We start from the raw sequence: 25,574 nt of genomic DNA, 5'->3' as shown, positions 1-25,574 counted from the left end.
ACGTGATTTTGAAATTAGATTTACTTAGATTGTATTTCCTTCCGCAAATTTTCATGATTTTGCGCTGGTTCCAGCCAATTACTTGTGTTTCTAATATTTCCGACGATCAAAAACACGTGCGCATTTGGCGAATGACTAGTTAGATTTAATGATAAAACACTTTCTTCGCTGGTAAACGGTGCTTAAAAAGATTAATACGAAGAAAAAAACAAGCTGGAGGCTCCCATACGTAGGTATTAGAGAAGCGGTCAACGGGACAGCGGGGAGTTGAAGTTTTTCAAGATAACAGTCAATTTACCTACGTTAGTGCGCCTTCATTTTCGTCTGATACTGTGCAATACTTCTAAGGCGGAATAGTTGCTCAAAGCGCCTTCCACCTCAACGGTAGCTAGATCAAGATCACGACACGATCACCGCTGAAATCACACTATAGCAGTTACACATTTTCTCATCACCGACAGTGGGGTGAATTGCGACGTTGCAAGTTTTTCACTGCCTATTGCATGAGATAAACCAGGAAGATCACTTTAAAATGTATCCTGACTTACTTTTCGGAGTTAAAAATAAAAAATATTATTTTAGTGTTTTTTCAAGTCTGTTTTTATGCTCTCGTTACAAAGGGAAAAATTCGTATTCGGAGAGGAAAGGAAAGGGAAAGAAGGAAGGAAAGGAGGAGGAGAAGAAAGAGAAAAAATAAGAATGAGCAAGAAAAGATAAGGAGGAAGTAGAAGAAAAAAAGGAGGAAAAGAACAATAAGGAAAAGAGCAAGGAAAAATTCAAAATTTTGTCATATCTTGCTCTTTCCTTCTTCCTCTCCTTTTCCGACTTCGTCCTCCGATTCAGAAAGACGAAAGGTCGGGTGGAAAAGACCCGAGTTGGACTCGAGTCCGTCAGACTCGGGTTAACGAACCTTCCGGAGCATGGTGCCTTGGCGGTAGGCCACCCGCGCGTCTCGCCGTACGGCGCGCTGCTCTTTTGAATTCATATTATTCATAGCTTTCATTAACTGCAGCTCCCTGGCGGAGCCGGGGAAACTTGGCGGGGGCTTCGGGTGACGTCGCGGGGGAGGGGGGGGGGGGGTTCGAAAAGATCGGCCTCGATGACCCGTTGGCCCGTTAATGGAAAATCAAACCGGGCTCCGGCCGCTGAGTTTTACGGCCCGGAGCCGAACTTGATTCATCAGCGGAATTGGAATCGCCTAATTTCGGATTTGCGGCGTTCACCCCCGCCCCCAACACGCCCCAGCTTTTGGGTCGCCACAGCCGGTCCGCCTTGCCATGTTGAGCCGCCACGGAGGTGATATTCCCTGCGAACGGGTATGGTGTCGGACTGATTAGTGGAATAGACGAAACCTGATAGAGGAACTAGTTGATCAGGGATCTGCCGTGCTAAGCAAGAACGCCGTAAATCTATCAAAATTTTCCCTCGTTTTTTGGAAGTTAAAACTTCATCAAATAAAAACTGTTTTACCCATGCACCTCAAATTTTCATGTTAACTTTTTGATGGTATTTGTGTGGGAATTCTGCAAAACACTGTCTCAAAGTACACAACTGTTTCTGCTACACGGATAAAAAAAGCGCGAGTTTGTTGTGTGATATGGACATTTCCACTTAATTGTGGTAGTACACGAATTAATCGTGGTCGTACCCCAATAAATTAGGTTACTGACCCAAATGTTGCGGTACTACCCTAACTTAAGTTGCGGTTGTACCACCACTAATTAGAAATATCCGTATCATCCAACAAATTGTGGTCGTGCCACAATTTTAGGGGATAACCCCCAACACTTTTTTCCTCGTGATAATTCATTGTTTCCCAAAAATCTAAAAAGGCGTCTACGGCGTCTTAGCGTTGCATGGCAGGATGTACTAAGTCGCATTTTGGGGGGCAAAGGAGTTACGAGTAGTTTTAAAAAGTACTTCAAAAAATGAATACTGCAGTAAAGCGGTACTTTCAGAGGTAATAGAGAGAGATGGAGTGGAAGGAGAAGGAGGATACGAAAAAATAGGGAGCAAAACGCAGAAGAATAAAAAAGAGATAAATGAGGGGAGAACTAAGGAAGAAGATGAAAAATAGGAAGTAGAAGAAAAAGAATGAGAACGAAAGAAATTTTCAGCTTTTTTAGCCCTTTAACTTAGAAAAACGTACCATCCACAGAAAATGAAAAAAATGAATGAGTCGAGGAACTTGAAAATCTCCCTCGTTTCATTTTATTTCACTCATCTTTGTCTTTTTCCTCATCTTTCTTTATCCTAACTCCATTTCCTTCCTCGTCATCTCTTTCTATGAATTCTTGCTCATACTCGTTTATTTTACTGAATCATGTTCAATTCTTTTCATTTTTTTTTATTTTTTATTTTCTCTTTGAAATTTAAAAATATTGAGCGGAGGCAAATCAATTTCACCGCGAGGTACTTTTAAACTGCGCGACTAAGCGTGACGTTGTAGTTGTGCGCGAATAATCATCGTTGCCGGCCGCTCGAGAGCATCTCAAACATCTGCAATCTCGGACCAGGTTTCTCGGTCGAATCCTGGATTCGGGGAAGGGATGAATTTGGGGGTTGTTCCAGTGGAACATTCCTCGGCATGCGGGTCACGTAGACCATGGTAACACTGTCGTCAAACCTTCACTCCTTATCTCGATTTTAAAACCCAAGTTGTCAAACTTGAGTTACACAAGTTCCTCACAAGAGGAGGAAGAAATCACCACACTGAAAAAAAAAGTTCGGCAAATCCGAACTAGTTAGGATCATATGGAACCACGATTTTGTTCGGTACACACGACCGAATTATTCGGTCTGCTCAGCCGAACTGTTCGGTCCACGGAACCGAACTGTGAGAATTTATTATGGTTCGGTCGCACAAACCGAACAATTCGGTTGAACAGACCGAGTATTCGGTTGTGTGTACCGAACAAAACCTGGTTCCATATGATCCTAACTAGTTCGGATTTACCGAACTTTTTTTTCAGTGCATGATTATCCCTTACGTTAGAGCGTCTTCGGATGATTGAGTTACTGAAGTCATCAACAAAGATATTAGAAAGAGACAAGGGTCGATGATAAATAATGCATAGCTTTCATGATCACGGGAGTAGCAAAATTCCGGTTGAAATATTGCAATGTGCCTCTCCTGTGCAATTGCCCTGCAATGTGCAATTGCAGGAATTTCCTTCAAAAAGTCATTGAAAAGGTCAAAATGGCAGATGGGCTAGCGTCTTTTCAGTCCATTTTTTGAAAACTAAATTGTTTGGCCCAGGGTTTTGAAGGACACTTTGCAATCGGTGACTCTCATTTCTAGCTCACTTCAAAAACAACATTTACGCCATTAGTTTTTACATACAGATATGATTTCTTGTGGATAATCCAGAACCGAAACTTCTTTATTGCAACAAGAGGTCTATTTGGCTTGTGCATTTCCTCCCTCTCCTTCCCCCGTTTCTTGTAGAACTTTTCCTAAAGTTCGGAATGGCAACGCTGTCACGTTTTTGGCTTCCCACTCAGTTCGCTTCGCTTTAGAGGAGACTTGGCATCGCAGCTCGCCGTTTCTTGCGCCAATTACATTTTGTTTGCATTCGCTAAACTTCTTCTCTAATCCAATCAAGCTCAAAATTCCGACTCGCCAAAGATATCATGAACTTCCTCCTGGTTTCTCGTATTTCTTCGTGCTTTCTTTCCATTGCTCCGGATTTTTATCGAGCACCGATGATCAGGCCCAACCTCCATTCTTTCTCTATGAAAAAAGCATAAAAGGACCCGATAAAACTATACATTTTTTTCGTAGTTGCCAACCGTCGCACAGTGGATCGAGTCAATCAAAGAGGTCGGACATACAATTTTTAATTAAAACTGCAAATGTTGATGTTGAATTCCTCACATTTTAAATTTTAAGGGGTGCGCTTAAAAGGAAATTTCATGAGAAAACCGATGGAATTACCTTTGAAACCTCAAAATTTTTTATGAATGGAGTTAGAAGCTTTTAAAGTTTCCAAATTTTGTCCGATCTCTTCCACGGACTCGATTCGCTGTGCGTCGAAAATCCTGGGTAGTTTGATCAACTTTTATCGAAAACCCAATAATTTTACATATTGACAAGGTGAATAATGAATACGAAGGAATTTTTCTAAAAGGTTGATTTAAAATAAAACTGTAGATTCGACGGTCAGAATTTCCATGAATTGATGTTTTTTTTTCTGTGCTGTGGTAAAGATGACGACAACCGTGCTTGATAAGGCGTGCAGAATCCGGCAGCATTTTTCAAGTCTGGTAAGCAACCCCTTTTGATCCAACTACCCCCCTCCCCCAGTTATGAAGGAAAAATAATGCACGGAGTAAGTAATTTAATGATACACACAAACCTAGGGTGTACTGAAAAAATGAAAGGAGTAGAGGGAGGGGTGCGGAAAAAAGAATATCCTTGTCCCGTGATTAGCGAACCCAAAGCCGCGTGCAGCGTTGCCAAATTGAGATGATACCCCAGGAATCACCTTGAGTGAATCCGAGGGATTTCAACGGTAGCACCAACAGCCCGTTCCGTGCAATTTATTGTAATAAATTCCGGTTTACTTAATATCCTTTCTTTCGTAAGGTTGGTCGGTCGCTCCGTAAGCGACGTTGCCGTTTTTACGTAATAATTACCCCGAACGTAAGTTCTTACGGAGAGGGATGGAGGATACCCTCAACTCGGCGAGTGCAGCTTCTTCATCTTGCCGTGTCCCATTTTTATGGAGCGGCTCCATTTTCTGGGCCAATTAGGCAGCGGGACTGAGTGGCGGCAATTATTTTCTATTTTCTTCCCGGTTTCAGCAATTTGCGTGACCCCATCCACTCCGCCGGCTAAATTGATATCATCGAATGAGGCTACAGACTAGTGTTTATCTTGCTCAGCGCGGAAGGTATACGTAAGGGTTTCCCGAGCTCGAGCGAAATGAACCTCTCGATAGGCGAGCTACAATTCAGGGCACCAACTTAACGCACGTTGAGTTGACTAAGCAAAACTTGATGCAGAGTAAGAGGGACATACTCTTAAGAATAATAGTATACTTTTAAGAATAATAGTATACTTTTAAGAATAACAGTATACTCTCCCCATGATAAAGATGCGAGAAAAGTAATCAATAGCATGCAGACTATTCGCGATGAGAATATACTGCCGCACGAACAGGGTCTAAAAAGTTGCGGGCGTATTACAATATTGTAAAATTCTCGTAGATACGACCTTTTCTACATAACTGCTAAGTGTTTTCAGTATTGGCAGTAATTTTACCGTCAAAAAGCGTATGTTCTCCATGGTATTATTGAAAAACGAGGAACAATTAGACTGGCTCTTGCAATTGGGAACTATAATTTCAGGTCCATCTGTAAAAACACTTATGCGCATAGAAAAACTAATGGTGTATAAGTTGTCTCTAAACTGAGCCATAAATTGTAGTTCGAATGGAAAAATGCAGCATTTTAATCGATTTAGCTTTTTACTTTCTATAATTTTCTTCCCCTTAAGAAAAAATGAAAATCCAAAGAAAGCATGCGACCACAAGTGCCAAATTGTCGCTACGACACGTCTATCCTAAAACATACCAAAAGTCCTTCAAAATCTCAATTTCGACCAATTTGCCGGTTGAACCCATTTTCAAGAGGACGGTTCAATTCGGAGCTACCTGGTACCGGGCTTTTCCGTGCGTTCCAAGTTCCGAAAAGATGCGTGCCCGCGAACAGTTATTTTCCCTGTGCCAGGGGATTTGGATTTCCATCCTTTCTCGTGACACGCCGTGCCAAAAGTTCTACTTCTGTTGGTTTCCCGGCTTTCCGAACTGGGTTAATCCCTCAGAGTAAACGCAGTTCGCAGCGTCACGCTCAAACTGCTCTTCACAACGCACGGCTCATAAACGTGTCTCGGCGATGCTTCCACCGAAAAGTGAAGGGGAAGGGGGAGAGCTTTTCGAAGGTACTTTGTTTCGTTAAACTTTTTTTCGCTATAAAATTCTTCTAAAGCGCGATTGAAACGGTTCAAATCTCCATGACTACCTTAACGCGAGAGAGGTACTCGTTTCTTGTCTGTTAACTGATAGGGACAAACTCAGTTTGTAGTTCGATGAGAAATCTTTCATAAAAGGGGGCCTATGTCAATAAATACTTTCTGGAAGCCGCTTAAAAAGTCCCTCAAACCGTGAAAACGACCCTCAAATGAGCGATAATTAAGTGTGATGACATGTTCGGAGGGGAAGGGAGGGGGGGAGGGTTCAGACCTCTTGGATCCCACTCTCAGCTTAGAGGTGGATCCGGCAATTTGGCAGTACGGGATTTCCTCCACACTGGAAAAAAAAAAACACATTGGATCTAGAGTCCAGACTCTTAAAAACATCGACAAGAAAAAATACTCTTGATTACTCATGATTCAATCAGATTTAAGCTGAAATTGAAAGAAAATCCGCTCATCAAATTAAGAGGCTTGATTCTTGATTTAAGCTTAAATCTGATTGAATCATGAGTATTTTTCTTGTCAATGGTTTCAAGAGTCTGGACTCTAGATCCAATGTGTGTGTTTTTTTTTTCCAGTGCTTTTAAACCTGTGATAAATGATCGATTCTTGTCGGAGCACCTGGTCCCTCCAAGATCCAAGAATCGATACATTTTCATAGGTTTTAATGGAGGAAAAAACAATGTTGCCAATTTGCTGGATCCTCTGATGTCTCTGCTACCCATAAAATGAGATATTTTCAGGCGATATTTCCGATTCTACAATCACAAACTCCGGGTCGAAAATTTGCGGGGGTGGATTCGTAAGGACTCGGGAATCGGGCCGTTTCGCCAGAAGATGGCAGCCATGCTCCCGGCTCGTCAACGGCGTAAATAAATCAGCGGCAAGCTCCTTGCAACAGTTCGTCGTCTCTGTTTGCATGCAGGTAAAACGTAAACGAACCTCCCTCCCCCCTCCCCCTCTGCCCCCCGAAAACTCCCCGGCACGTACGCGGGAGGGGGAGGAGGGGGTGCGCGATAGTACAATTTGTACTTTATTTCCCCTCGGACAGGGCTCCTCCCTCGCGCTAGCCCGTAGGTCTTACTCAACGTTTCGTTTTCTTTCCCTGCCTCATTTGCTGTACCTCGTTTTTCATCTGCTCTTTTAATTTTCCCGCTGCTCGCTCTCTCCTCGCCGCACAGTGGAACCAGTCTTTGGAAGAGGTCGGATACGATATTTTTGACAAAAATTGTAAAATTTCACGTTTCAGGGTTGCCGAAGAATTTAGAAAATGGAATTCCCTGACATTTGTCTGATTTCTCTGACACATTTTGGTGAAATTCCCTGAATTGAAGGTAAGCTAGATGGTTAAAAAGATATAATCAGATATAGTTTTCGGGCAAAATTTGTCGTTCGAAACGTCAAACCCATACTAAAACGCAAATAAAGGTGACTTGATATTTTTTTCCTGACATTTTCGTCATTTTCCCTGATATTTCCCGGACTTGTTATAATTCCCTGACATTTCCCGGTTTTTCCGGTAGTCCCATGTAGCACCCTGATGTTTATCTCGACATATTTTTAATTTTTCAAATGGTGCTTTTTATAGAAAATTTTACGCGAAAACCAATGAAACTACTCTATGAACACTAACATCAACATTTCATATCAATTAAGGTATACGATTTTAAAGTTTTTAAATCATGTCCGATATCTCCCATTGACTCGATCTACTGTGCGCCGCGCCGTCTCGATAACCTGGTACATGCCTCCGTATCTTTCACCCCCCCCCGCTCCCCTATGATTTCACAGATTATCTGGGTCACGCTTTTGTTGATCTTATTTTGTTCGTTTTCCACACTTGAGCCTTCCGTCTCAGAAAATTTTATTCTTGTCCGAAACTAGGTGATAATGTTTTCCCGGTAAACTTGTAAAATGGAATGCTGATATGATTATTACGCCGCGATATATAAAAACCCGCGACTATGTACTGCAAATCAATGCGTACACAATACATGTTCAGTGTTCGGTAACTCGGAGAAATACAGCACGATTGAACCATATATTTTGCACTGATATTGGCCCCACCCAAAAATTTCAGCAAATTCACCCAATAGTTTCCTCTCTAAAATATGAATTGACAATGAAGATCGCAACCAAGAAATGCGCTTTCTGCACCCAACATCTCAATTCTTGCATGGTTGTCTATCTTGGGATCCCCTTGAAAGCTAATCGATTTAGTCTGCTTTTTCGGTTGGTGAGAAAATCAGCTAGATACGAATACATAAATATGGTCAAACGAGAAAAAACACAAGGAAATGACCCGAACTGTACGTAACAAGGTAGTGAAATGGTGCTGGGTCGACACCATTTTTCGGGAAAAAACAGCCAAAAAGTTTCAAAAATTTAAATTAGAGTTAAAATTTTTTTAGCTCTAACAAGTACCAGTACAAGAATGAGGGAGCTCAGGTCAGCTTCCGTTGGAATATGCGTTGGTGTGGACCCAGCACCAATTCACCACCTTTTTACATATGGTCAAACCTATTTTTTCCCCCTGATAACGAGGGACTTTTGATATTTGGACCGCGTTACGTTAAACAGAAAGGAACCAAGCCACATCAGCTTTTGCCAAATTCAACAGGGAAATTACATTTTTTACGAGAAGAATGTCTGTGCGGATTCCTTTGAGAATTTTAAGGAATTTGCTTTGTATTATGGAGAAAATTCACTGAAATTCGCACACAAATCTGTACAACCGTTTTCACGTAAAAAATTAAATTGCCCGATCAAATTCGGTAATAGCTGATGCGGCTTGGTTCCTTTCTGTTTAACGCGGTCCATTTGAAACCCGGTGATCTTATTTTTATTCGGCTCTGTTGTCAGTTCCATAGAGAATGTGCAAAAACTTGCAACAGAGCTCCATTTTCTAGGCCTCTTAATTAAAGGAATGGCTCTCCGTGGCTCTGAATACGCACTGCGAAGCGCGAAAGGCCGACGCTGAAAATTTCAGGCCTGGAGTAGCTCGGTTTCGAACTGTGCGTTGCCGGCCGCCGAGAATTTTCAAAACGCTCCGAGTGGAAATTTTGCGCATTTTGAGACCCAACTTGGTCGCGTCGAGCTCGAAGTTTGCTCTCGAGAACTAATGTACGTACGAATGAGTGCGTTCTTACCTTTTCAGCCGCGGGAAGCTATCCTTCTCAACTTCATGCAAAGTTTCATTAAATGTCGCGATTTCTGACCGCGCAGTCCTGCAAACAAACACACGGTAAAAATTAATTAAGGCCAGTCATTAATTAAAACTCTGATGCAGTGCAAATACGCCCGCCGCAAATAAATAAGACGGTCGGGGACCTCAACTGGAAATGGTTTTGTGAATGCGGAACTAACTTGCTGAAACGGTAATTGTTTTCGGGTAATAGGTCAGTTACGCACAAAAGATACAGCCGGGTAAACAGTCTGCGGGTAAAACAAAGAAATTACGTTGAAGCGCTTTAAAAAAATCTAAAGTGTATTGTTTAGCGCACAATTTCCAGCGCCAATGCAGAGGATTTTCGGATTTCATGCGTCCACGAGAGCTCATTTCTCACGACCCTCTCTCGGCAAATCTATTGCTGTGACCACAAAAAACTTCCCGGCAACGCGTTAAAAATACAAATGAAGTAAGTAAATGCGCTAACGCGATGCTGACACGTCCAAAAATCGCGAGGCTGTGTGCAAAATCATATGCGATTACCTGAGTTGGGTCATACCACTATTTTAACTCCGCGGTAACGTGGTGTGGTATCATCCCGCATTGAAGGCGTTTTATCCGCCCGATACGTTCCGACTTCAACGCTTGACGAACGTGCTATTACGCCAAGTCTTATAGCGCGTGTTAGCGTTCAGCCATCTCGTAACTTGTTCTTAAAGATGAAAAATAAGAGATCGGAAACAGATGGTTTATAGTAAAAAATGTACTTTGCCTAATATTTGTTTTGTCTAATGTTTTGAGGTAAAGATTTTTCTTGCGATTTTTTTTGAGAGATCTTTCACTTTCAATTTTAGTCTAGCTTTTCTCAAAAGCATAAATATCTCAATTAGCATGTTCTTGCACTAGGACTTCTCGACACACGAGTCATTTATCTACAATACGTTAATTTATCCACACTTTTATTACATTTATCTACACTATTCATTTATCTACACTTCATATTCACAAGTTAGGGATCACTAAAAGTCATATTAATCCAGAGGTATTATTTTTTTCTGCATTAGTATGATACGGTAGAAGTTCTCTAAAAGCCTGCACAAAGTATGATTAAGAGACATTTCTTCTAATGATGAGCTGAATTAGTAGGTTTCTCGACGCATTTACGGAATCCAGGCTAAAATTGAACAACGCCTTACAACCGTGCACCCAATTGAAATTCACAGAGGTAAACGCTCTCTATTGAATTTTCCGCGAAAAAAAGCTCTATTAATGAGACGCTGTATAAATATGAATCCAATTGAATCGGGAACAAGGTTTCTTACCTTTTACAGCTTTAAAACTACTGTACTCAATGCAACCAAATCAGAGCCTTTTCAATGACGCGACGAAGAAAGAGTTTACTTACGACAAACAAGTTTTAAAGCAATCAATTCAGCAGCATCCAGTTTCTCGGAACTTTTGAAGTCCTGCGAATGCATCTGCAAGTAAATTGTTCACCCGCAAAGCTATTTTTGATTTACTCTTTTCTGATGTAAAGGGCGTTCGGGAAAACTTGGACGCCGTAAATCTCCAATTCTGATTTAATTTATCGGTGAGAGATACACCGAATTGCCAAACTTCAAGAAATTGCGGAATCTTCGACCGCGAATTCGGCCGTTTCTCACCTACCAAGGCGAAATGTTTATACTCTTCTCTCGTAGAGTGAGTTGTTAATTTAACTTGAAACATGCTTCCTGATACCTTCGCACGTTTCTATTTCTAATTTGCATTTATTTTTTTTATCCTATCACTGGAAAAAAAACCACATTTGACCTAGAGTCCAGACTCTTAAAAACATCGACAAGAAAAAATACTCTTGATTCAATCGGATTTTCGCTTAAATAAAGAACCAAGCCTCTTAATTTGAGCGGATTTCCTTTTGATTTAAGCTTAAATCTGATTGAATCAAGAGTCCTTTTTCTTGTCAATGTTTTCAAGAGTCTGGGCTCTAGCTCCAATGTGTTTTTTTTTTTTTCTTCCAGTGGGCGGTTTACGATAGTGCGAGATACTCTATCCGCGAACTTGATATCCATTCGAAAAATAAAGTCGACATCGAATTTGGTCTATTTTTCTTCCTGACGAGAAGGCAACTTCGGGGGTGCATCGGGTCCGCTAAATCAGAATATCGCAAAGTAGATCCACGCTGGACGGGGGTGAAGGGGGGGGGCAAAGGAGGGTTCCTTGAGGGGGAGGCGGGTTTGGCTTCGATACAAGGAGTGAAAAGAGAGGTCGGGCGCTTTTATTTGGTTTTAAATGAGATGGGAGCGGGAGGACGAAATTAATTCATGGAAGAAAGTTAAAAGTTGCGCTTTGAGCTTCCAAGTTGCCGGTGTTTGTTACTCAGCCGCCGTGCACAACTTTATAATTTCAGACGATGCCTGCCTCGTTGAGATGCTCACTTGAGGTCGTCTTAAATCTTTGCGCCTTGTTGCCGGATCAGAATGATTCAGCCTATTTTATGGGGGGAGGGGGGGGGGGGGGCGGCGGCCCCAGACAGCTCTGTGGCCCAAGCTTTGGTTTGAGGTGCACTGGAAAAAAAATACATTGGATCTAGAGTCCAGACTCTTAAAAACATCGACAAGAAAAAATACTCGTGATTCAATCAGACTTAAGCTTAAATCAAGAATTAAGCCGCATAATTTGAGCGGATTTTCTTTTGATTTAAGCTTAAGTCTGATTGAAGCCAGAGTACTTTTTTCTTATCAATGTTTTCAAGAGTCTGGACTCTAGATCCAATGTGTGTTTTTTTTCAGTGCGCTGTAAGATGTTATGGCCAAATTTTTAGAACAAATTGAAAAATAAGAGAGACAAAATCTTGGAATTAACTGGAAGCCTGATTGCCTCTTTTGAACTTCGCTGCATCCTGACTGGTGACGATTCTGACAAATTGGCGACACTAGGATTCCTTCATTTAAATCCATTGTAAATATCGATACTCTTGGTGAGGCAGCCTGCCTCGAATCGATTGGATTACATACATTTAAATGGAGAAGAAACAATGTTGCCAACTTGCAAATATTGCTACTGATCCTGATACATTCGATACAGCCAGAGGTGTCTGTCGGGTCTTCATATGTTCAGTGAGTACAGAATAAAATATTTTACACGGGTTTCTACAGGAGCCGTATGATTCCAATGCACATGTAAATACATTTCAGTATTTTTTTTTTTTTTTTTGGAAAAAATAAGAAAGTAAATTTAGTTATGTATCTTTAAGATAATTGGCCAAGTAAAAGAGGAGTCTTTCGTATTTTATGTAAACTACTGATGACAACAACTAATTTCTTATCAGTAAAGGTCTTCAATTGAGCTATGATGTATAAAAATGTCGCGAAGGCTGTTCATTTTGGACATTTTGTAATGAGGGTGATTTTTATGCCGCTATAAGAAACGAAAAGCGAAAATAGGGTGCGTATCAATACCCGGTGAAATTTCTTCTTTTTTTATGATCGCAAGAGCGAAACATACTAGATAAAACGCGCACGGGCTGTGATAGGATACAGTTTGCGATAAAAGCAATTTTCGTCGACAAGGTGAACGTAAATTTTTCGCGACTACGTGCCTCCCACGCGTTTTGCCACCTCTCACACGTGGGCTACTAAAAGAGCGCGGATAAGGGCTGGAGGAGCGTTGAAAATTGGGAGAGAACTGCGCGACTTCGGGGTTTGAGGAAAAACAGAAGAAAAACAAGCGAATTTTACGAGTCACACAAACGATAAGATGGGAGAGGGAAATGAATGTTGTAACATCGCTGAGAGAATATTATATTACAAAAAACCAAGTCAGCACTGAACGAGGCTAGAAATTAGAGTTAGTAAATATTTGGTGAGCTTTCCTGCTGAAATTCAAAATATAGAGATCTTAGGGAAAAAGTGAACCTAACAACGACGGAAAAACAAAACAAAACACACAAAGAACAAAATACAGGAAAAAACTACGATAAAGTTTCCATTTTCGCTGAAATTAGGCTTGTGGAAAAAAATTCAAGATAGCTCTATTAAATAGTGTATAGTCACCTACAAAAAATGAGAAAAAATCGGTAATATTTCATACAAACTCGGTCCGTTAACGAATAGTCAATTTTTTGGCGCAATCTACGCCTTATAATAAATTCCCTAATCGATCGATCACGTAAGGGAATGAGCGGGAAGGGAGTTGCCTCCCCCGGGTTGGAGACGCACTATTTGACAAATCGTACTTAAATCCGGTGGGAATTTTACTCGGGAGCTGTTAAAAAACCAGATTGACGTAAGGGCAGAGCGAAGACTACTCTTGTCGCGGAGTTTTTCGCGGAGTAAACTCCGGAGCGGATTTCACGCCGTTTTTATTGCACTCGGGTTTTTTGGAGGGAAAAAAGGGCTCTGGAATAAAATGCACTCCGGAAGAATTTGGGAGTGAACCAGCACTCCTTCTGATTTTACGGAGGTTTCTTTCGGTGAGACATCAGAAAGGTCGATGGAAATACCCGTTCGTGGATCTCAACAGGGTGTCTAGTACTTTTTCATTTTGAAAAATCCTGATATTTTCCTGATTTTTCCTGATATTTTATACAAAATTCCTGATTTTTTCATTTTGAAAATTCCTGATATTTTCCTGATTTTTCTCGACCTCTGGCACGGTAGGCAAAAAGCAGTAAGACTTTCTTCGCTGAGAAGATTCGTGTAAGAAAAACTCCTGATAAAACATCCGATTTTTCAGATTTTCCTGATCGCCCAAAATTCCTGATGTTTTCCGGGTTTTCCAGTTTTTCCCGATGCTAGACACCCTGCTCAAGTTTCGGTTCACGGCGGCAGCAGAGTGCCTTCCCCTGTCGTAAGCAGGTTACGGCGCAAAATGCAAGTACACCTTCGGGGTGACAGGTTCAACACTTCGACTATTTGTTTTCCGCGCGACGACTATGCATTTTCAGCAAACGCTCTCGCCCTCCCTCCCTCCCTCGCAAAACTAAAAAAGAAATATAAGTGCATACATCTTGCCGTATCTTGCTTTATTTCATTACCTCACCCCCGCCCCCCTCCGCCCGGGCGACGTAACTTGCGTGTTAGTTTCAAAACGCTACGTTCTTTATCTCCGCAGTTTTCGCCGAGATTAACGTTGCCTGCTCTCGCCAAAAAATCACCGCCCACGGTCGATTCGATTTCATAGAAGAAAAATCATGAAAGAATCAGTGACGTTAAGAAGATTAGGTTAGTTTGAACGGCTAGTTGAGGGTGTACGAAATCGTCTTTAGATGGTTGAATCTAATTCTGCCGCGCTGAGCCAGAGATCCGTGAGAGCCTCCCACATGTTGCAGGATTTTCTTTGGTAAAATACGAATTTTAAGGAACCCCCTTCCCTCCCTGATATTTTATTCGCAGTTCAATCCAGCGTATCTGAAATTAAAATGAAAACAAATTTTATACTTATCTCAAAAATAAATTATCGTCGAGCGAAAACTAATATGATCCCCAGCGGCCTGATTTTTGAAATTGATAGACAAAGCTATGGACAAAGAAGACAAAAGGAATAAGGACGGATCCTATTGGTGGAAGCGGATGATTGCAATGGACAAAAAGGTAGGTAATAGACTAACTAACGGCAACCCACGAGAGACCTTTTAGTTACTCCATCCTTTACCCCCTCAGTCTATTAGAATCACCCATTTCAACCGATAGGATCGCTCCACACTCCTCATGTCTTCTTTATCTATCGCTTTGTCTATCGATTTCAACAATCAGCCCGCAGGTATACGTTTTACATTGTAAGATGCTGTTCGTACGGGGTTTGAGCAATATCTTGTCCCTAAATGCAACATGCAGCCCATGATTCATAGTAATGTTGGTGGTTAGGTTCCCTGCATCAACCTTCGAACATCTGTTGGCTGCGTCTGGAGTCCACCTTGTTTTATTCATTTTTTCAGGAGCCTACACCAACTGCTTCGAACTTGGGCGTCGGGGATGCCTCAACCCGATGCAACGGGATGATGAGGAGATGGTGAGCTTTGATTTTGATTCATTAGGAATGGGGCAGGGCTCATGAATGGATGCAACCCAGCTGTTTGGAATGTATCGGAAAGTGGAGCTGAGTGGACTCGTAGTGAACATTCCTGACGCATCGCTCGAACATCTGTTGATGGTGTGAACATGCTCTGCTTTGATTTTCAGATGCTTCGATTGGTTTACGACGCGGGTAAGTGGGAAGACATTGAGCAGCGTAAGCTGGAATTAAAGGATTCCCAGACGAAGGAGCGGAACTACATTCCCAGGTTGCAAAATTGAAGCAAATCATTTAATTTTTTCGTGTACATGACGGTGCCGTTTCCGTCAACATTTTTCTGATTTTCGCACGTGATCGGAGGAAAAATCTGAGACATTTTGGAACTAAAATGCGTGATCCAACGGTTTCTCATTAAAAACACAATTTACGAGTGAAATTTTGCTTAGTATGGCTTATATTTTGCTTTGCTTAGTAAGTTAGAAGTATGGTTACGTTCTTTCGTTTCAGAAAAGGCGAATTTAGCGATGCAAAATAATGATCGAAAGCTACAATGGTGCAATAGGCATGTTTCAACTTAATCGATTACGACTTGAAAATATTTCGTAGCCCCGCGGAGAAAGGCCCCAGACTCGAAGAAGATGAAGCGAGGAAAAAAGGAGAGGATAAGAAGACGAAGGAGAAGGAAAGACAGGGAAACAGAGAAAACTGAAAAGCAAAAAACAGTGGGAATGGGAAGGAGGAAAAAAAGGAAACAAAGATAGGGTAAAGAAAAGACGGAGAAAAATAAATTATTCTTTTATTACCCCGTACTGTATTTTCTTCTTTTTCTTCTTCTTCCACCTCTTTCTTTTCTTTCTTCTTTTCTAAGTATATCTCCTCTCTCTTCCTTTTCATTTTGGTGGTTTATTCCCTTTCTTCTCCACTCCCTTCTTTCTCCTCTTCCCTTCCTCCTCCACATCCGTCTTATTCCTCATCTTGTCTTCTTTCCCTTCTCATTCTTCAGTACCTCTTCCATCCGATTTCCAATGGATCCTCACCTAACATATGTGAGAATTCCTGAGTCTATCAAACATGGGTTAAAGAAAGTGTTTTTTTCCTTCTTCTGCTTCCACTTCTTTCTTCTTCTTCCTCTTTTCTAAGTACCTTCCCTCTTTTTTCTCTTTTTTTGGTTGTCTATTCCCTTTCTTCTCCACTCCCTTCTTTCTTCTCTTGCATCATCCTCCTCTTCTCCCCCTTCTTATTCCTCATCTTGTCTTCCTTCCCCTTTTCATCATTCTTCAGTTTCTCTTCCATCCGTTTTCCAGTGGATCCTCACCTAACATACGTGAGAATTCCCGAGTCTGTAAAACTGGGGTTAACGAAGGGAGGGCCAGGATAGTTAGCGTTCGCCTGGATGTAGATTCGCCGAAACTAACCGCGCCGAGGACCAATAAACCGCCGTTTACAAGTTCTTGTTGTGCTTCGCCAGACGCTCGTTCTACTCGCGCGAGGATTCGCAGCTAAACCGCGAGCAACAAACGCCCGTGCGGAGCCGGAGCGAGGAGGAAGTCAGAATTTGAAGTAACATGTGTTAATGATGTATTCCGTTTCCGCTTGCCAGCACGCGAATGTCTTGGCCTTTCCAACCCCCGCCGCCCGCCCCGCAATGCCTTTGCAGTTCGCACACCATCGCTAAATTGGTTTATTCCTCCGCCTCCGCATTGATAACCCGCGTACCCGTCGCAAAACGGCGAGCTCCGAGTTTTTCCACCGCGCTTTTCAAAAAGATCGGGATTTTCCGCCGACCTACTTCTGCCGCAATCCAGGGCGAAGTATTTCACGCTATGAGTGCGAATGCTCCGACCGAGGGAGGAGTTCAAAGAAATGGTTCATAGGATAAAAAATGAACAGCGATGGGTAAGTTCCGCATGTCGTAAACTCGTGTTTTGATGGTTGAATTTTATAGAAATACAACGAGAAGAATAATTAATTTGAAATTTAACGAAAGTTACTTCTTTCAAAGCAGACACAAGGTGTGAAACCCTATGCCACACACATTTTCATTGTAATTCACGTAACATTCTTTATTGGACATGAGCTAACGTAAATAGACAATTACTCATTGATCGTTTTGTTAAAATTCCGAAACGACTTATGCCAACATATTTATGAGGGAGCGATTTTACTATCAACTATGTTATCTCTACAAATTTAGAGTCTTTGCCACGCACAGTTTTATCATTGAGAGATCAACCTTTCCAACACCTTTTGGACTGCACCTTTTGCAACTATCAATATCCAGATGGCCCTACCGTCTTTTTTTCGAATTATAATCCAGGTCTTACATTACCGCAAAGGCTCCCCATAAAGGCCGCGCACACTGGATCGAGTCAATAGAAGATGTCGGATAAAATCTTGAAACTTTGAAAGCTTAAATTTTTTACAATATGAGACAAAAAAGCTTAACAGTAGGTTCACTGCTTTTTTCCTGAAATTTCCTTTCAGAGACACCATTTGAAATTGAATTTGTGACGAAATAAACATCAGAATTTGAAATTTTTGCCAAAAACTTAATGTCCAACCTCTTCTATTTGCATGTTCCACTGTGGCGCGTTGCGACAAGGAGCTCCTAGTCATGCCATGCAAGTCACAAGTTTTACAGATCTCTCAATTGAAATGCTTAAAAAAAACAACAACAACAACAACTTGACGGTGTCTACGATACTGATAAAAAACCCTGAAAAAAGGGAAGGGTTGAAGCCGCGGTGTTGGATTCGCGAGCGGCGGGCAGGGCAGGGGCAAACGAACGACTCGGCCGCGATGGAAAATCCCACGAAGCGCAAAAGCCGAAGATAAAAATAAGCTCCGAATGCACGAGGGCCTGCAACAAGTGAACCACGAGCCGCCCCCGAAACGAATGGGAACCCGTAAAAAACACGAGGGAAAAAGAGAAAAGAAATACTTAATGAAGCGTCGAGCTATGAAATAAGAATCTCTAGGGAAAAATGTGGAGCATGCAGGAGTTTTTTGCCGGGCCGTAAGTGGCGCACATGTAGCCCCGTTCGAGAGGGGAGCTCGATTCAATAATTTTAGACCCGGAGCGTCGGGGCGGGTTTGCCGGGTTGCGGGCCGAAGGTTTTCGGGCGCAATCGAAACCGAGCCGGAATCCGTAGGCTTGGCTTCGGGCTTGGAGTTGTTCGCCGAGTTCTGATACAGGACGAGTCTAGCTTACATGAATACTGTTACGAAACGATCGATAAAAACTAATGAGTTTACAAGTTGTTAGTTGTTACGAACTTCCATGCGGAAAAATAAATATCGGATTTCGGTGGGAATCTGAGTGGTTGCATCGATGCGTTTCTCGAAACATTCAGAGCTAGTACCGCAACTGTGGCCGGTACTTGAAAATTGTGGCTATATGCACTGGAATAAAAAGTTGATTTAGGCTAAAGTATTGAATTCTTAAAATTGCATTTAGTAGATTTTCCAGCAACACCATTATTAATAATAGATTTTTAGATGTAACAAGGTGTTCGATTTGGATCTTTAATAAGGTACTCCTTGTTTGCACATAAAATTGTTTATTTTATTTACCTCATGCATTTCATCATATTAGTGTCATCATCAGAGGTATTCGATCCTCAGTTCAATCATAATTCTAGATGTTGTGATTACTTTGTCATCGAAACAGCTGTACCGTGTCTGCAGTTCAAAAGAACATGCTGGGAAGTTTAGATCTGCTGGTTTTAATGTGAACTACAAACACTGATTTCTCATTTATCGCTAGATTGTAGGATTTTCCCACGCATTTAACGCGTTTTACGTGTAATATTGTTGAGCAAACATACTCTAGCTTATTTCCTAATCCCGTGTCGCAGTGTACCTGGGGAGGGGTGGGTTGAATGATATTTCGTGTATGATTTGACAACCCCCAGGGATCGGGGAAGAAAAAAACGCGACTTTCTGCTGCCGCTGTTGTGTGGAGGTCGACCGAGATTGCGGTAGTCGATACATTTGGAGCCTATTAGGGTGAGCAGGTCTGGGCGTGCTCTCGTCTCCAAGGAGGAAAGTCGAACGGGGGACTTTGAGTTGCCGCGACCCCGCGACTTAGGTGAAAAAAATGATCTCTTGAAGTTGACAGAACGAATCTGCTCCCCTGATTTGTGGGAGGGTTCAATTATTCAAACGTCAACAAGTGAACCGAGTGAAAGTGGAGGAAGAAATGCTCGCGCTCGGAGTAAGGTCCTCGAGAGCGATTTTTATCGTACTTGAGGACTACTGGTATTTTCAGAATTTTCGTGTGAAATTAACAAAACTACAATTGCACCGCGTTTAGTAGAGAGGAGCCAAGCCACATTAGCTATTTTCAAAATTAACTAGGCCATTTAATTTTTTACAAAAGAACGTTTGTGCGGATTCATATGAAAATTTTAAGGAATTTACTTCGTACTATGTAGAAAATTCACTGAAATCCGTAACAAAATCCGCACAACTGTTTTCATGTAGAAAATTAAATTACCCAAATAGATTTGGCAATAACTAATTTGGCTTGGTTCCTCTTTGCTTGACGCTGTCCAATTGCTGAACAAAGAATCTTTTCTTCATCATGTGAGTTTAACACTTTAACCTCCATGCTGTTGAGCGCATGAGCGTTGCGAGTGTGGAGAAACCCAGTGCGCCTTCAATTTTGGCGTATGCAATTTGGACATCCACGGAACACGAATAGTTGCATCTAGACGTTGGCTCATCTCTTAAGCGTTCGTCGCCTGTGGCATCAGTTGGATCGAGTCCTTATGAATAAAAGGATTATACCTCGTTTTTTATTGAATTTCTTCGAGAAAAGAAGCTGATATTTGTTCTTAAAATTGTCAATCGAAGGCTAGGGTTCTGTTGTGTTATACTTCTCGTACTGACCAAACTTCTGTGTTGATTTTTCTCTTTGTGTAATATAAAAACGTAACTTAGACTTTAAAATAAATTTAAGTGGTGAAATTTTATCCCTCAATTAATATTACTAGAACTTTTAATAAAATAATCGAAAATTTTGAAAAATAGTAAAAGCTGTATTGAAACTTTGAATTTGTTTTTGAAAAACTCACGCTTTCACTAATACGTGTTTTCACACACTTTCATCACAAATTAGTGAACGCGCAAGTTTTTCAAACAAATTTTCAAAGTTTTGATATTATTAGAGTTGATTTTTCACTAGTATTTAATGGAAGCAAATAGCACAGATTTTATGGTGTCTAACTCGGGCTCTCTTCTTGAAACCGCTCTTTCTTGAAACTTTCTGGGGCGGAAAGAAAGATCCATCCCTTTGATCCGCCTCCCTCCCCTCCTCCGGCGGTCGGCCCTGAGTCTAGACGAGACGGCACAAGCACGACGGCACAAAGCACAGCCGATTCTAATCTCATTTATCGACAACGATAATTATGAAATGTCACCATGATTGGAACCAAATGTCGGTGTCACGCGAGCCCCAACCAGCGCTAGTGCTCGCCGAACCGCCCGTTGAAAGTCGCTCGAACCGAGGGAAATCTATATTTCTTTTTTAAAACCGACACTGCGGCTTCGAGACCCGCCATGTACTATTATTCAAACGCGCAACTTATAATCTCGTCCAATTTTTCCGTCTATTCATTTCTCGGCCGACGCTGGGCGGGAGACTTAATTTGTCTCGGCCGTTTAAAAACAAATACAACTCCCTGGGTATGAATCCATCCCGGTCAACAATGGTCATTTCATTGTCGAGCGTATGAACCACCGGTGTAATATAAAGTGTAAATAAACTACCACGACACGGTAAATAGTTTTAAAGAGCATGCTCAAAAACATTAAGGACCTTTCCGACCAAACGGCAAATACCCATGTCAACGTTGCTAAGAGTGTGCAACTCTTTTTTTTTAAAAGTAACCGAAACCATCCGAATTGTAAATTTCTCTGCCAAGATATTCAGAATAATAAAAAGAAAATTGGACGCAAATTTTAAAACAGAGTATACAGCTCTATACCGACTAAACAGTAGACTGTATGCACAATCTTAGCAACGTTGACATGGGCGTATGCTGTTTGGTCCTCAATGCAGTTATGATTGCCAGAATAGAGGTGTTTCTGTTCCAACCATTACCAATAATATTGATATTTTCACGATTGAGTGATAATTTTACCTTCTTGAAAAATAATACATTAGAAAAAAATGGGCAACGTCTGATTTAGTTTGGCAGGTTCCAGTTAAATTCGTCCAATTAAACAAATGAAATTGTCAGATTTCCTTCAAAATGCGTAATTTATGAAGTAAAATTTGGCAAAGTCCGAGGACCCATACTGCCGTGCTAAGGAAGAACGTCGTATGAAAATTCGAGAGTTGCCAAATTTCCTCCGATAAAATGTTCATTTTTTAGCAATGTTATGAATATTTTTCCTTGAAATTTTTAGGAACTTTAGACGAAATTGCGAACAAAATCATCTGAAAAACCGAAAGGAAAATATTCATAAATAATGTACCAGGAAATTCGTGTTTTATCAAAGGAAATTTGGCAACGTCTGAAGGTTCATACGACGTTTTTCCTTAGTACGGGAGCATACAACGTTTTTCCTCAGCACGGCGGACGGATCAGCTTCTGACCCGGAGAGTCTCTAACTATTTAGTTCACATACGATCCGAACACCGGGTTGACATCCGCGCTGGTCGATGAGATAAGGTGAGACGGGTGCGAAATTCTCCGGACGGGGTCAAAGTTGACAGGTTGGCGTAGGGGTTGAAAGTGGCCGGAGTCAGGGGGGCGGGGGGCGGTTTAGAAAACAACAAAAAACAAGGGAAAACCGCATCCTGGGCGCGGGGGCGGGGGGGGTGACAGGAGCCCGTCTCAGATTCGGGAGGACATAATCAGCCCGGACGGCGGACTCGGATGATGGATGACACCCTCGCAGCGGCCATTGGCCCTCACACCCGCGGAATAACTTCACGCCACCCTCGCGCCTGGATGCCAAATCGCACGGAAAATATCAAAGATTTTTATCGCTAACCATCCATTTCTATATGGTCAAGTAGACTAGTTCAAATTCAAGGAATAAGTCAAAGACTCATCTGCCTAATGATAAATGGACCGAGTTCATCAGAAAGGAACCAACCCACATGAAGTTGAGACTAAGAAAAAAAGGTTTGAAGTTTTATCCCTGCATAAGGCTCAATGTAGAAAGTAAACTTTGACCCCTCTTTTTACAAACTAATTTCTGTTTTTCGACATTCAGTTTTTGGCAGGAGGAAATATACGACTACAGGAACTCAAAAAAATCCTTAATTCAATTTTTCGGAAATGTAGATTGGTTCATTTCTGATAAACTCGGTCCAAATATGACATTTCAATATTTTCTGTCAACTTTTATTTTGGGTTCAGGGCTCTCAGAGTTTTTAAAATTGCCTACAAACGACTTCTCATTAAGATTGATTCACTGGAAAAAAACACATTGGATCTAGAGTCCAGACTCTTGAAAACATTGACAAGAAAAAATACTCTTGATTCAATCGGATTTTTGCTTGGATCAAAACGAAATCCGCTTGAATTAAAAGGCTTGGTTCTTGATTTAAGCTATAGATTCTGATTGAATCAAGAGTGCTTTTTCTTGTCGATGTTTTTAAGAGTCTGGACTCTAGATCCAATGTATTTTTTTTCCCAGTGTAACTTGTAAATATATGAGACTGATAAGGGAGGAAAGAGGACTTCCAAACGGCAACGCCGCTCTCGCGGGAGGAGCACCTCTTGCGAGACCCTCAAACCAGTATCTGCCCCTCACATCAGCAAGGAAAAAGCATCGAGAGTCCCTTTTAAGAATATTCTATCCATCACGAAACTGCCATCTACGGCACCTTGCGCCTGACCCTTTCATTTCGAATTTCAAAGATGCGCTCCTCTCGCTCCCATCACTCTCACCCCCCCCCCCCCCCCCCCGGTGGCCCCCCGAAAGCTATCCCCTTCGATTATCTTATTCTGTACGGCGCTGCACTCGATCAAACCTCCGTTCCGCCGTGACAACTACCATCCTTGTTCTCGGATCGGACTATGTCTCCGAGTCCATGCAAAGTCGTTCAATTAAACTGCCGTACTACACTGAGAAAAAACTATGGCTTATAAACCTATTAGAGGTAAATATGGAACACCACTAATAGTAGTACCTCTACATATAATAATAGCACATATACCTTAGTTATGGTACCTGTACCTCAATTAGGTACAGAGACCTTAGTATGGTTCACAGACCGAGAATCATTAGTTTATTTACGACTATTATAGGTGTTCCATATTTACCTCTAATAGGTTTATAAACCATAGTTTTTTCTCAGTGTAGGGAAGAACGCCGTATGAGCCTTCAGACGTTGCCAAGTTTCCTTAGATAAAAAGTTATATTACTGAGAAAATTGTGAATATTTTTTTCCGAAATTTGCAGACATTTTTGTGCGCAATTTAATCTGAAGTATCTGAAAATTTTAAAGAAAAATGTGCACGAATGTCGTCAAAAATACATATGTTTTATTAAGGGCAATTTGGCAACTCTCGAATGTTCATACGGCATTCTTCCCTAACACGGCAGTATATGCTGCCGTGCGACGCAAAAACGTCGTAAACCCCATTTTAAATTTTTAGAAAATAATATATCGTAGCAGAAAAACTTGTGTACTTGGGGACGATGATTTTACAGAATTCTCTTTCAAATACTATCAAGAATTCAACATGAACATTTGAGGTGCGTAGGTAAAACAGTTTTTATTTTATGAAGCGTTAAGTTCCAAAAAACGCGGGAAAATCTTGATGGATTTACGGCGTTTTTGCTTAGCACGGCAGTATGGGTCTTCGATGATCGGCGTAACACGTCAAGTAAAAATAACCGAGTGGAGAGTGATGGTTCTTAGCGAAGTTTGCGTCACAGGGTCCTAGTCTACGTTGGCTTTTTTTCAATTTGTCTGATGATATTTTTGGGACACTATGAGGGAATTTCATACGACTCAGTGCGTCTAAGTGGGTGCCACGTCATGAATGATGGTCTCAGCTGTAGGCACAGAGCATGACCCTACCTGATTTTTATGAAATGAATATTTTCCGCTCGACATACCTGGCTCAAGTGCAAGAAGTTCTAGGTTTAAACCCCTCAATAATCAATTTTCATGCACTGAAAAAAAACTCTGGCCGTGGAATCCGGGCTATATAGACATAACGTATGCGCGTTCCGGGCTCAAAGGCCGAAATTTCCGGATGTAGCATCCGGGCCAATCGTAGCTACGGTTCCAACACCCGGAAGTTTTGGTCTCTGAGCCCGGAACGCACGATCGTCCATATCGTCCGTATCTTTTTTTTTTTAGTTGGAATTGAAGAAAAGATACGCTGAAATAAGTTTGACTCCGATCATGACGTAATGTCAACATCTCTATCTCTAATCTGAGAGGTTATTTATACCGACACTTGAATCTGAATCATATATCGCCTTAATTCTGAGAATGGACTTGTTCAATTGTTGCTATTTAAGCACAAAAATTAGAGTCAATTGTAAGCACCAATGAATCTAAATCTGTACACCTGATAAATACTTAGTTTCAGTTTAGTAGAAAAATATAGATAGAGATAAATAGACTCGGAACTGCCGCTAGGAGAAAATGCACAATTGAGCCGAAAACGAATTTAACGCCCCCCCCCCCTCCTTCTATGGATCGATTATTGAAATTGATAGACAAAGCTATAGACAAAGAATACAAGAGGGATACGTAGGGATCTTATTGGTGGAAGCGGGTGGCTGCAATGGACAAAGGAGTTAGGTGATAAACCAACTAAAAACAACCCTCGAGAACCCTAGTTAGTCCATCATTTTATTCCTTAGTCTACAGGGACCAACCATTTCAACAATTAGGATCACTCCATGCTCCCTAGGTCTTCTTTGTCTATAGCTTGATCCATCAATTTCAATAATCAGCTCGCTGTAGCAATTTGGCAAAAAAACAGGTTTTTTTTAATGAGCTACCCTTATGAAGATCATCGTTTTAGAGAAGAAGCCAGTCGCCGCGCCGTGATTTCCCGCGAGGGAACTATTGCATTTTTCAAGACGGGGATTTTCCCGGAAGTGTTGGAAATTAAATGCGTATTTATGCCGTAACGGGGGCTTTTCCTTAATCGTTCGGTTAACGTGTCGTGCGCCCTTCCCGTCGGGAATGAGGAGCGATCATAATTTCCGCCGGGAGTCGAAGCCCGGATACGACACGCACACAATCACACGCACTCAGTTCCAGTTACCGCGACGCGACGCCGACGCATGCGTGCCGATGCTAATTCATCAATCGGACCGTTCACGGCTGGAACAGCTCGCGTCACCTCGATGCCTGAACCTCGCAATTCATTCGAAAACCATGGTTTCTGCGTGTTTACCTCTCGGGCATCATTTCAGGTGCTT

At 41.7% G+C, this 25,574-nt stretch overlaps 1 protein-coding gene across 1 annotated transcript in view; it reads right to left on the bottom strand.

Moving 5' to 3' along the window:
- LOC109032981 (irregular chiasm C-roughest protein) overlaps positions 1-25,574 on the bottom strand; it is a 511,490-nt gene that overhangs the window by 115,272 nt on the left and 370,644 nt on the right. The window contains exon 4 of the mRNA XM_019045352.2: positions 9,127-9,204. The gene's annotated coding sequence lies outside the window, so the exon portion shown is untranslated. The remainder of the gene's footprint in view (positions 1-9,126; positions 9,205-25,574) is intronic.

This window comes from Bemisia tabaci, chromosome 7 (genome assembly GCF_918797505.1).
Source record: "Bemisia tabaci chromosome 7, PGI_BMITA_v3".
Classification (NCBI taxonomy): Eukaryota; Metazoa; Arthropoda; class Insecta; order Hemiptera; family Aleyrodidae; genus Bemisia; species Bemisia tabaci.
This window is presented reverse-complemented; position numbering and strand designations above follow the sequence as displayed.